The 12,517-nt window shown below is 41.6% G+C and overlaps 2 protein-coding genes across 3 annotated transcripts in view; both read left to right on the forward strand.

Moving 5' to 3' along the window:
- LOC120528485 (zinc finger and SCAN domain-containing protein 2-like) overlaps positions 1-12,517 on the forward strand; it is a 422,905-nt gene that overhangs the window by 68,033 nt on the left and 342,355 nt on the right. The gene's annotated exons all lie outside the window — the stretch shown is intronic.
- LOC120528477 (zinc finger protein 502-like) overlaps positions 1-12,517 on the forward strand; it is a 691,287-nt gene that overhangs the window by 25,234 nt on the left and 653,536 nt on the right. The gene's annotated exons all lie outside the window — the stretch shown is intronic.

Here is a 12,517-nt window from a genome sequence, read left to right on the forward strand (position 1 = left end):
TATTAATAGATTAGTTTACTGTTGGTTTAAGTGTAAAAACACAACAGAATTGGCGACGAGAAAAAAAAACCTGTCGCATGCTGAATGTTCAAAATAAACTGAGCTTCTCCGCTTTACATTCAGTGAATTGTCCATGTTTTCTATGCGCCACGTGGCGTAATGAAGTGCGCACTCTGTGGGCCTGCAAGAAGAGACACGGATAAAAGAATTTGAAACAAAATGTATGGATGTTTAGGACAAATGGCTTCTTTTGACAGCACAGAGGAGGAATGGGCTACATACAATGAGAGACTTGAGCAGTACTGCCTTGCAAACAATATCGGGAATTAGAGGAAGGTCGTTGTGCTTTTAAGTGTAATGGGTCTGAAAACTTATAATCTGTTGCACAGTCTAGTGGAACCGTTGAAACCTGCAGAAAAATCATTTAAAGATATTGTGGATGTATTGCAAGCACATTTGAACCTGAAGATGATCATAAACGGGACCAGCAGAAACACGAGTCAATTACAGACAACCCAGCCACAGAGGATGCACAAAACAGTGTGTTTCTTCACGCCGGTCCCAAGCCCGGATAAATGGGGAGGGTTATGTCAGGAAGGGCATCCAGTGTAAAACTTTGCCAAATAAATATGTGGAGAACAATACAAATTTCCATACCTGATTGTTCGAGCCTCGGGTTAACAACGACCGTCAACAGGGTGCTGGCGGAAATTGTGCTACTGTTGGCCGAAGAAGACGAGGGGGGGAGACGTGTCCGGAGGCAGGACGAGAAGAGGAAAGTAAAGAGAGTGGAACTGAGGGTAGGAACTTTGAATGTTGGCAGTATGACTGGTAAGGGGAGAGAGTTAGCAGATATGATGGAGAGAAGGAAGGTTGATATATTGTGCGTGCAAGAGACTAAATGGAAGGGGAGTAAGGCCAGATGGATCGGAGGGGGATTCAAATTGTTCTATCATGGTGTGGATGGGAGGAGGAATGGAGTAGGGGTTATTCTGAAGGAACAGTATGTCAAGAGATGAAAAGAGTGTCAGACAGAGTGATGATTATGAAGCTGGAAATTGGAGGTGTGATGATGAATGTTGTTCGTGCATATGCCCCGCAAGTTAGGTGTGCAATGGGTGAGAAAGAAAATTTTTGGACTGAGTTGGATAAAGTGATGAACAGTGTACCCAAGGGACAGAAAGTCGTGATTGGAGCGGATTTCAAAGGGCATGTTGGTGAAGGGAACAGAGGAGACAAGGAAGTGATGGGCAGGTATGGTGTCATTTTAATTTTTTCTCATAATTCAACCCCTGTAGCCCTGGAATCAGCCTAGTCGCTCTTCTCTTTTTTAAATCTTTATTAATCCACCGTGGAGTTTTTTTAGTTTCCTATTAATTCCACATTTAGGTCTGTAGCTGTCCTGCATTACATTTCTAAACTTGTTCCACGGCTCCTCGACTGTCTCCACAGTTAATAGCTTATCCCAGTGTATCCTACTTAGACTTTGTCACATCTGCTCAAAATTAGCCCTACCAAAGTTCAACTTAACAATTTTAGTCTTTGCATCTGTACATCTGTTACAAAATACTGAGAATTGTATTACATTCTGGTCATGTGACCCTAGTGGTCCAATCACCTCTACACCCTCAATTCTATCCTGATTATTACAGAATACTAAATCCAGACAGGCTTCACCCCTTGTTGGCTCTTTAACATACTGTCTTATAAAACAGTCGCTGATTACTTCTAAAAACTCCTGCTCTTGTGTTCCTCCATCTGCAAGGTTATCCCAGTTAATATTTGGATAATTAAAGCCCCCCATGACTATAATATCCCCCTGTAAACTTGCCTTTTTGATATTACTAAAAAGATGTGTGTTGAAATTACTGTCTGAATTGGGTGGTCTATAACACACTCCTACAATAAGACCTCTTCCCCTAATATTTTCCAGGTGAAGCCACACATCCTCACTAAGATGGGGCTCATCATTCAGCTGAAGAGGTCTTACATTTAAACCCTGTTTGGCATAAACAGCAACCCCACCTCCTTTTCTGTTCTGTCTATCCTTCCTAATAATGTGTATCCCGCTATGTTACACTCATCCCCATCTTTGTTATTTAGCCAGGTTTCCGTTATTGCTATAATATCATAGTTATGCTCTGCTACATACTACTCCAACTCACTTACCTTATTTTTGATAGCATTAAGGAAAGCTATTTTTAATATGTTACGCCTTCTACATTTAAATGTTGGCTTAGATTTTACATTACTATGCATTTTTATTTCTACCCCCTTGTTGGTTCTTCCATGAATAGATCTAAATCTGGCCTGACCTAAACTCCCTGCCCCCCCATTCCCTAGTTTAAACAATCCTCGACTAGCCTACAAATATGCCTCCCCAATACATTGGTGCCCCTCCAGTTCAGATGTAACCCGTCACAGTCCAACAGGTCCCATCTGTTCCAAAAGGAGTCCCAATGCCCCCTAATCCTGTACCCTTCTACCCTGCACCAAGATTTGAGCCACACGTTAAGCCTTCTAATTTCCTCAATCTTAACTGGACTGACGCGTGGCACAGGCAGAACTTCGGAGAAGACTACCTTGTCAGTGGTGCTCCTCAGCTTGGTACCTAACTCTTTGAATTTGGATCACAGAACTGAAAGACTACCCTTATGTATGTCATTTGTTCCAATATGGACAATGATAACTGGATCCACCCCCGCTCTGGCCAAGAGCCTATCCACCCTTCCAGGGAGGTCTCCCACCTGAGCTCCCAGAAGGCAACACACCGTGCGAGACTCTCTCTCTCTGGAGCACACCTGCGCTTCAATGTCCCTAATGATTGAGTCCCCAACTATCAATATCTCTCTCTTTTTGGGAACTGGTTTTGAGGTGGTCTGTTGGGGCTCCTCATCCCTGCTTACCACCTCAGAATTATCAGAGTCACCGTTCAGCTCCGCCAGGACATGATAACGGTTTGACACTTCTAATTCTGGGGTTGATGCCCCCGGACAGTGTGCACCCTTTACCTAACGCCTTGTGACCGTGACCCACCTATTCCTACCTGTCTGGTCTGGAATCTCCTTCCACACCACCTTAGGGGTGCACACTATCTCTCTAAAGGACACCTGGGCCAAGTCTGCCAATTCTCTATTACAACGCAGGTCAGTTCAGCGACCCTGAGCTCGAGGTATTGGATTAGCTGGCATCTTTTGAAGATGTAGCCCTCATAGACAACTGGCTCTTCCAAACCATCATCTAAAAAGTCCAACATCCCACAGGACTTGCATTGCACTGGCATTATTATTAAAATTTGATTTAGGATTACTAAGCTGCCTTAACTATTTTTTTTCTTTAAATTAAATTTCTCCTTCTTTCAGCTGCTCCTTGACTTAAATGGTGTCATGGCGAAAAAAATCATCATCAGAAGGCTCTTTACCTAAAAATAAAGGCTATTAGGACTCAAGATAGACAGACAGAGTTTTAAGGCTTTATTGCAATAAATCAACGACACGGACTCAACCCAATTCGGCCGAATGAGATTGAGCGCCGATCATTACAGCAATTGAAGTTTTTATAACAATTTCTTATCATTTTGACCTCATTCGATTAGCTCATTCTGCACCTGGCTTTACTGTCCATTATTCCTCTTGGTGTCTGTTCGGCTTATTTTGATTGGTCTAAGACTGGTTGGATGGCTTCCTCTTACCATCTTTGGGATTTTCTTATGTCATTTCCTATCTTTTCTGACCTCACTCGAATGAGCTCTTTTGCTTCTACTCCTGTCCGGCCGAACTTTGAGTTCCCATGGGAACCCTTATTATCTCCTTACTTTCTTATCACTGGCCCCCTCGTGGTATTTTTATTTTTCAATGCTGTTCCCATTTTCTGTAACTGGCCAAGGCTTCAATTGCATATATGGGTTTCCTCTCATTATTCCCTTTCTTAAACCTTCCAAACTTTTTTATAATAGTGACCTGAAGCTTAAGCTTTACATAAAAAGAAGTATAGTATGTGCTTTCATTTAGTCATTGCTTGACATGCTTGATTTGTCTTAATTTCTACACTAAAGTCAATTTCTAATATATTCTTCTAATTGTTTTACTAATCACTGAATTTACTAAGATTTTCTCTTCATGCATTATGTCAGTGTGACCTTGCTTACAGCAAAAGCCTTTTGTTCGTTTTCTGCTGATTCACCAATCCATCTGGTCTCTCTATGTGTCTTCCAGAGCCATCTTCTCTGTGTTATCGCTTCCTAGCCTTGAATCACAGGTGTTCTCAAACTCTTATCTTGTCCGAAGCTGGTTTCGATGTGTCAATTTCTGTTCTTTCCCAGACTAGATATTTTGCTGTAAGCTTAAAAAATAATGCAATATAACTGATTTTTAGTTAACTATTTGCTTGACCTATCATATTTGCTTAACATTCTAATTTATACTTAATCTTAATATTTTAGAAGCTTTTAATTACTTTTTATGGCTCTTTATGTTAATTTGCTATTCTCTATGCTAATATAAAATATTTTCTGCTCCAGATATTTTACAGCTTTTCCCCTTAAGCTCCTGTCTTGTTCTCCCTCTCAGCTGCCTGCTATTTGTCTTTCTATGAGGTTAACTTTACTTTTCTCTGTCTCTTCTCCTAACTTTGCACTCCTCTTACTTATAAGCTCTTCACTCGCACTGTTTGTATTCCCCCGTATTAATGAACCAATACACTGTCGCCCACTTAACTGTTCTTCCTCTGGACCGCTAAGGACAGTTTAATATAAAATAAACAAATAAATCAAACTTTACTACCTTATTTGCTCCTACTGCTCCTTGTGCCTGATCGGTGTCTTAACGATGGGCGCTGACCTGCGCACTGCTGAGCCTTCACCTTTTACTGCTTTGAAGTCAGCCGCTGCCTTTTTTCTTTTCCTTTAAACTAAGGAGATATCAGTTACTGCTGCTTTCTACCCTGCCTCCTCAATGCTAATTTGCTAATTCAAATACAGATAACAAGAACAGGTACAAGTGCAAATAACTTTTCCAAGCACACTTCCAAACACCCAGCTACTTTTGCTCTTGTGCGGGCAAAAAAAAAACCTTCTAAAGGGAAAAAAAAGCTTTAAAAATTCCCAGACGGTTCCTTAGCGGCAACCAAAACCCAAGTTTTTAAGAGCAAAATGTATATATATTTTTTTATTTAAATCTCACACCACAGAACAAACCAGCAACTCTCAACAGACTCTAGCGTTTGCAAAGCACACGTGAGCCACGTGATCCCAAGGAAAAGTGTAGTTAAGCAGCAAAGGATGGTGGTCTGTAGGATGACGTTGGAGATCAAGAAGAGGAAGAGAGTGAGGGCAGAGCCAAGGATCAAATGATGGAAGTTGAAAAAGGCAGACTGCAAGGTTGAGTTTAGGGAGGAGGTGAGTCAGGCACTGGGTGGTTGTGAAGAGTCACCAGACAGCTGGGAAACTACAGAAGATGTAGTAAGGGTGACAGCAAGAAGGGTGCTTGGTGTGACATCTGGACAGAGGAAGGAGGAAAAAAAAAACCTGGTGATGGAATGAGGAAGGACAGGATAGTATACAGAGGAAAAGAAGAAGTGGGATAGTCAGAGAGATGCAGAAAGTAGACAAGAGTACAAGGAGATAAGGAGCAAGGTGAAGAGAGAGGTGGCAAAGGATAAAGAAAAGGCGTATGATGAGTTGTATGAGAGGTTGGACACTAAGGAGGGAGAAAAGGACCGGTGGGCTGCAGAGAGGGACTGAGGTGGGAAAGATGAGCAACAAGTTAGGGTGATAAAGGATAAAGATGAAAACATATTCACAAGTGAGGAGAATGTGTTGAGCGGATGGAAAAAGTACTTTGAGAGGCTGATGAATGAAGAGAATGAGAGAGAGAAGAGGTTGGATGATGAGGAGATAGTGAATCAGGAAGTGCAACAGATTAGCAAGGAGGAAGTAAGGACAGCTATGAACAGGATGAAAAATGGAAAAACTGTTAGTCCAGATGACATACCTGTGGAGGTGTTTAGGAGAGATGGCAGTGGAGTTTTTAACAAGATTATTTAATGGAAAGTGAGAGGATGCCTGAGGAGTGGAGAAGAAGTGTACTGGGATGTGAAGGATTGTAGTAACTACAAGGAGATAAAATTGATGAGCCACAGCATGAAGTTATGGGAAAGAGTAGTGGAAGCTCGGTTAAGAAGTGAAGTGATGATTTGTGAGCAGCAGCATGGTTTCATCCCAAGAAAGAACTCCACAGATGCGATGTTTGCTCTGAGGATGTTGATGGAGAAGTTTAAAGAAGGCCAGAAGGAGTTGCATTGTGTCTTTGTGGACCTGGAAAAAACATATGAGAGTTTGCCTTGAGAGGAGCTGTGGTATTGTATGAGGAAGTCGGGAGTGGCAGAGAAGTACATAAGAGTTGTACAGGATATGTATGAGGGAAGTGTAACAGTGGTGAGGTCTGTGGTAGGAGTGACGGATGCATTCAAGGTGGAGGTGGGATTACATCAGGGATCGGCTCTGAGCCCTTTCTTATTTGCAATGGTGATGGACAGGTTGACAGACGGGATTAGACAGGAGTCCCCGTGGACGATGATGTTTGCTGATGATATTGTGATCTGTAGTGATAGTAGGGAGCAGGTTGAGGAGACCCTAGAGAGGTGGAGATATGCTCTAGAGAGGAGAGGACTAAAGATCAGTAGGAACAAGACAGAATACATGTGTGTGAATGAGAGTGAGGTCAGTGGAATGGTGAGGATGAGGGGAGTAGAGTTGGCGAAGGTGGATGAGTTTAAATACTTGGGATCAAAAGTACAGAGTAATGGGGATTGTGGAAGAGAAGTGAAGAAGAGAGTGCAGGCAGGGTGGAATGTGTGGAGAAGAGTGTCAGGAGTGATTTGTGACAGATGGATATCAGCAAGAGTGGAAGGGAGTAAAACAACGCAAGCTTAGAATATTTGAGGTTAGACAAAAAGTGTTTGCTATAGACCAGAGTTTCTCAACCTTTAAGTATTTGCGACCCAAGTTTTCATAACAGTTTTAATCGCGCCCCCCTAACGTTTTTTTGAAAGGAGCCCACTAATACCAATTTGTTAATTTTTTTATTAATGATATATCATAGATGCATATTTTATTATACCTACTTAACTTTTATTGACATTTATCTAACTCTATATTTATTTTTCTAGTATCAGAATGTAATTTAAATTAATTTGTTTTGGTTTCAATAGATGTATTTTTCATATTTTTGATTGTTTTCTTTTTTTCACATCTTTGCGCCCCCCTTTTTTGTTACATTTGCCCCTAGGGGCCCACCCCACAGTTTGAGAACCACTGCTATAGACTACTGACACTCAAATCAGAAATGGCAACCAGGTAAGATTGTGTCACAGACTGGTCCATTGACATACACGGTGCAGGTGGGGCATGATACAGTCTGGCACAGACATATTGACCAGCTTCTAGATGCACAAGCTCAGGAAGACACGTCACAAGACAAGGCTAAGGAGCTCATCATTCCTTAGGACTCAAATGAGTTTACCTTCTTGACACCTGATTTATCCCTTGCTGCTGGTCAATCTCAGCCTCAAGAAACTGCAGACTCAACCTCATCTCAAATGTCTGCTCCACCTACCCAAGAAAGACGCTATCCTGAGAGGATCCGTAAACCTCCTGAAAGGTTGAACTTGTAGTCGATATTAATGTACAAAGTACTTAAGAGGTCTGTTAGCTTTGGTAAACTGGTTTTCGCTGTATATAAATGTTTCTATAGTGTCAGGGAGGCCAGGGGCTATGACCTGGCCGGGACGCCAGGAGGGACAGGAAGAGGGTCAGAACGTGGGGTTTGCCTTCGGGTTGCTTTGGGGGCCACGGGTCAAGGGGCATGGAAGCCTTTCCCTGTAGGGGCCCGTGGTCACCGCCAGGAGGCGCCCCGATGTCTTGGAGACTTGTTGCCCCAGCACTTCCGCCACACCAGGAAGTGCTGGGGGGAAGATTTATGACGGTGCCGGAGAGCAGCCAGGAGGACAGCCGGCACTTCCGCCACGCTGGGGCGTGGCCAACGGAGGAATGCCGGGAACACCTGGGGCTCATCCGGGTCCTCTATAAAAGGGGCCGTCTCCATTCATTCGAGGCTAGAGTCGGGTGGAAGGAGGACGAGGCAAGAGGAACTGTGGAGGCGGCCCAAAGACAAGGCATTGTGGCCAGGATTGTGACTGTTTGGGGTTCGTTTTGTGCACGTGACTAAGGTCTGTGTGACCATTGGACTGGGTCTGAGTGACCTTTATTGTAAATAATTGTGTTTAATAAACGTGTGGTGGTTTTAAACAACATGTCCGCCTGTCTGTGTCCGGGCCAAGTTCACAATAGATACATTTAAGGTTTTAGTTACATTATGTTTACCACGGGTTTGTTTATAGGGAATACGTTAAGTCAAAGTTTATGTAAGTTTTGTTGACGGTAGGGGTAGCTTCTGCATACCAGTTCATTATTCACTTCAACTAGCAGTGCATGTTTGTCAAATACAGTCCTGGACAGTGGATTTTGTTTTGCTCACATTCTACTTTAAAAATGCAACGTCACATCAGAATGCTGATTTGTCCAAAATGTTTCAGTACACCGTAATAAATGGTGCACTTTTATATAGTACTAGCCAACCTGCTGCGTAGCATACGCTGCATATAATTATTTATTGATAAGTGAACACTTGCCATTACAGAGATCTTTTGCTGGCATGAGGTTCCTGAGAAGCATGATGACCGAACCAATTTTAATTTTGAGTTTATGCGGAGGTATGCCAGTGGGAGTAACACTATTAAGAAATGTATTAATTTAGGTATGTTTACAAGCCTTAAATTTAACGCGGTTCGGCTTGCTCTCTCTCTCAGGGGTGGGGATCGATCTGTTTTTACTCAATTTTTCAAAACTTGATTGCTTTGTATGGATTGTAATAAAATTAATTAAAAAAAAATTCAAAATAAATAAAAAAAAAAAGAAATTCTTCCGGGAATGCAAGTTGATCTGCAGGATCATCTGTGACGATGGAGTCAATGCTGGTGAAAGTTATTTCGTCGTTACGGATAAGTTTCAGCACCTGTTCATTAAGGTGTAGTGAGTCTTCATTGGTGACGCTTAAGATACCTCACGTACTGAGTTGTTCCAGAGTGACAGTTGAGAAGTTGATGTCGCCATATAATTGCCTCGAGAGAGATCTTGGAAGCCCCCGAAGGGTGAGAGTTGGCGGGCGGGGCCTTGTCGTGCGTTCCCCATGATGTGGGAGTAGGGTTAGAGTGGGCATTCGTGGCTCTTTCATGCATAACCCATGGGCGGGGCTATGTTACACTTGCTGGGTGGGGCTCTGTGAGTTGGCAGTCGTGGCTCTCTGTCTTGCGTGCGGTGAAAAGTCACCGTGGCTCAGAGGTGAATTTGGACTTTTGCACAGACGAATGTGACTGAGGCTGTGTTTGGTGAATTGTTGCGTGCGGGAACATGAGTAGGCAGTGCACATGCCTTGAGAGCGACGCTGGACGCGGGAGGAGGGTTAGAGTTGGCGGGCGGGGCTCTGTCGAGCGTATCCCATGGGTAGGAGGGTTAGAGTTGGCGGGCGGGGCTCTGTCGTGCGTATCCCATGACGTGGTAGGAGGGTTAGAGTTGGCGGGCGGGGCTCTGTCGAGCGTATCCCATGGTCTTAGAGTTGACTGGCGTGGCTCTCTGTCTGGCTTGCGCTCACTGTCTTGTGTGCCCTTAGTGAATTATATATATAGTATGCTTTAGCTGTCTTTATGTTCATGTTTTGTATCCATGCCAAGTGTTTTGTAGATATTATAAATAAAAAAAAATACTGTTACACATCCAAGCTGGGTGGGAGGAAATGTTATATATATGTAAGAATTTAAGACTAAATATAGGGTCTATTTAATGTTACAAATAATTGCATTGAACGTGTAATGTGCTTGCACCTCGGTATTAAGGTGCACGTTAATGCTGGAACTTGTTACACACATAAAATGATGGAAGTTTGATAATTGTTGCATTTGTGTCTGTCCTTATTAATATACTAGTTTACTGTTGGTTTAAGTTTGAAAACACAACACCAACGAACCAACCAGAGTAGTATGTATACATTGATTGATTGTCACTGTATGTAAATTCAACAGTTTATAAAATGAACGTCTATTCTTTGTTATTTTGAACATTCTGATCATTCTGAACAGGCTGTGACAGACTGCTTTTGAAGAATGCTCTCTCCAAGGCATTTTGTTGAGCAGTAATTAAAAGATACAATGAACAGCTTTTCTCCTGCCTGATTACTGAATTGTCCTGTTAGAGGAAGTTTCTTTTTTTTTTATTAATTTTATTGCAATCCATACAAAGCAATCAAGTTTTTACAAAAAGAAAAATTGAGTTAAGAACAGATCGATCCCAACCCCTGAGAGAGACAGCAAGCCACACTGCATAAAATGTAAGGCTTGTAAACATACCTAAATTAATAAATTCTCTATGCTTCATGAACTTATTTTAAAATATTACTGATTAGGTCCTGCCATGTTTTGAAAAAGTCTGTACAGATCCTCTAACTGAGTATTTGATTTTTCCAATTTCAAATAATATAACACATCAGTTTCCCACTGACTTAAAAGAGGAGAGTTTGGGTTCTTCCAGTTTATCAGAATAAGTCTGTGCCAACAGTGTAGTGAATGCAATCACAATTTGTTTGTCTTTCTCCACTTTAAGCCCCTCTGGAAGAACCTCAAACACAGCTGTTAATGGGTTAGGAGGGATTGTGAGTCCAAGGCTGTCTGAGAGGTAATTAAAATTTTTGTCCAGAATAATGTTAATTTGGTGCAGGCCCAGAACATGTGACCTAGTGAGGCTGGGGCTTGGTTGCAACGTTCGCAGGTTGTATCATGCCCTGGAAACATTTTGGAGAGTTTTAGTGAAACAGATGTGCTCGATATATAATTTTGAGTTGTATAATTGTATGCTTTTGCATATGGAGCTTCGAGTGAATTCTCTGCATTGCTACTTTCCACTCCTTTTCTGATATATTAATTGAGAGATCTTTTCCCAGTGTCCTCTTGGATCTTTGAAAGGAAGGGATTGTAAAATGATTTTATATATTGTAGAGATGGAGTCTAACTCCTTGAGATTGAGCAATATTTTTCCAGCATGGATGAGGGTGCAAGATGAGGAAAATCTGGAAGGTTCTGTTTAACAAAGTTCCTGATTTGAAGATAGTGAAAGAAATGTGTAGCTGGAATGTTAAATTTGGAATGTAATTGTTCATAGGATGCAAAGACGTTGTCTATATAAAGATCTCTAAGCAAGTTAATTCCAAATTTTTCCAGATATTAAAACTGCATATGTTTGTGAAGGTTGAAAGAGGTGGTTCTCTTGCAGAGGTGCCACAGATAGAAGCTTCTCCGTCTTAAAATGCTTTCTACATTGGTTCCAGATTCTAAGTGAGTGGAGCACAATTGGGTTATTAGTGTATTGCCGATAACGTGTGTTTATTGGAGCATTGAGCAAGGAATACAAAGAAGTACTGCAAGATTTTACTTCTATTGCGGTCCAAGCCTTGTATGTTCTACTATTTGTGTCCAGGTTCTTATCGCCTGTATATTTGCTGCCCAGTAATAAAACTGGAAGTTAGGTAGAGCCATGCCGCCTTCTGCCTTTTGTCTTTGTAGGGTCGCTCTTTTGATGCGTGGATTTTGAATTCCAAATAAATGAGGTTATTGTTGAATCTAATTGCTTAAAGAATGATTTATTAATGTATATTGGATGTTTTGAAATAAAAAGGAGCTTAGGAAGAATATTCATCTTAACAGTGTTAATTCTTCCAGCTAGTGTGAGATGAAGGGTTGACCATCTATGCAAGTCTTGTTTAATTTTTTCCATGCAGAGGAAATTTTGTTGATAAAGAGCTTTATGTTTACTTGTGATGTTTACCCGAGGTATTTAAACTGTTCTGCAATGATAAAAGGTAGGGTGTCTAATCTAATATTATATGCTTGAGAATTCACTGGAAAGAGTACACTTTTATTCAGATTAATTCTGAGACCAGGGATCTTTTGAAATTCTGTGAGTGCTGCTAAGACTGCAGGCACAGAATTTTCTGGGTCGATATATACAGTACCATATCATCTGCATATAATGAGATTTTCTGTTCCAGTCCTTCTCTGCTAATCCCCTTTATCTGATCAGTATTTCGACAATGTATTGCCAGTGGTTCAATGGCAATTGCAAACAGCAGTGGTGACAAGGGCATCCTTGTCTTGTGCCACGTTCTAGTTTAAAGTAGTCTGAGCAAATGTTATTGATGCAAACTGAAGCTTCTGGGTTAGTATACAGTAATTTAATCCATGCACAAATGTTGGGCCAAACCCAAACTTCTCCAATGTAGTAAAAGGTATTTCCATTCAATCATGTCGAATGCTTTTCTGCATCCAATGATAATAATATTTCTGGGGTGTTTGATTTAGTTGGTGAGTATATTACATTAAACAGGCGTCGAAGATTTGAAGATAAGTGTCGGCC

Source organism: Polypterus senegalus, chromosome 4 (genome assembly GCF_016835505.1).
Source record: "Polypterus senegalus isolate Bchr_013 chromosome 4, ASM1683550v1, whole genome shotgun sequence".
NCBI classification, from domain to species: domain Eukaryota; kingdom Metazoa; phylum Chordata; class Cladistia; order Polypteriformes; family Polypteridae; genus Polypterus; species Polypterus senegalus.